A 1,303-nucleotide genomic window follows, 5' to 3' on the forward strand; every position below is an offset into this window, starting at 1 on the left:
TTCTCCATTTTCGACCTTCCTTTTCTCTCTCCCTTCTGAAAAAATAAACTCAACAATGCACAATGCTGCCCCTCTTGCCCCTAACAAACTTAATTGTAATAAAATTTAAAGAATTATTTATAATAAAATATTTTTAGCACATAAATGACCTCCACAATGACACTGAAAAATACACAACTGGTTCCCTAATTTAGCTGCAAATATAAACAGAATTAAAAAACAAAATATAAATTTATACAGTCATTGCCTTCTTGGGGGGAAAAAAACAATTTCTGTATGTTTAAATTATATATGTTGTTTTTGTTTGTTTGCTTTTGTTTTGGTGTAGGATCTCACTTCTTCATCTAGGCTGGAGTGCAGTGGTGGAATCTTGGCTCACTGCAACATACACCTCAGGTAATCCACCTCAGCCTCCCAGTAGCTGGGACTAGAGTTGCACACCACCTGTCATGGCAGTCTAGTTTTTTGTATTTTTTTATTTTAATTGAGAAGGTGTTTCATCATGTTGCCCAGGCCGGGGTCAAACTTCTTGGCTTAAGGCATCCACCTGCCTTGGCTTCCCAAAGTGACACTGAAACTCCACCCAGCCAGAAAATACTTTTGAGTTTATGTGTAAAGTGTTGTTATGGGTTTAGATCCTAACAAAATTATTTTCTGTTGTAAATGTCCCTGCATGACAGGACATCTAACACCCTGAGCTGTGTCTATAACATGTCAGCAGCCCCCTTGCCAATCATTGTGATATTCAAAACTGCTAGCACAAGTTTACAAAATATCTTGAGAAACTAGGCTTGAAGACCTCAGGCCTATTCCAGTTCATATATAAAATTCATACTATGGAACACTGTTAAACTGCATTTTTGGCCTCACTTATTTCCTTTGTGTATCGACCAAGGTAAACATGAGCCTCTGATATTCAGAGGTTGTGGATTCTGACAGCTGTCATTTGTATATGAAAATTAGCAATAAATAGTACATAATGACTACCCTGTCTCTGGGCCTTATTTTACTTTTGAGTAGTGTTGAAATGCAGATATTGCAACCAGAGTACCTCAAAAGGTTATATATATTATGCATACATATATGTATAAGTATAGCAGTTTTCTATTTTCAGTTATTCTACACATGCTCAAGTCCAGACAGCTAGTGTGGTTTGTTAAGTACTATATTATGACAGGAGTTCAAATTGGGAAATAAAAAGAGAAACTTTTGTTTTAGAATGCATTTAGTCTAAAAAAGATAAAGTTACACGCTTAAGGTAGATACATAAGTGAACAAACTTTCACAGCACCTCAAATAACTT

Source organism: Callithrix jacchus, chromosome Y, assembly GCF_049354715.1.
Source record: "Callithrix jacchus isolate 240 chromosome Y, calJac240_pri, whole genome shotgun sequence".
In the NCBI taxonomy this organism is placed as follows: Eukaryota; Metazoa; Chordata; class Mammalia; order Primates; family Cebidae; genus Callithrix; species Callithrix jacchus.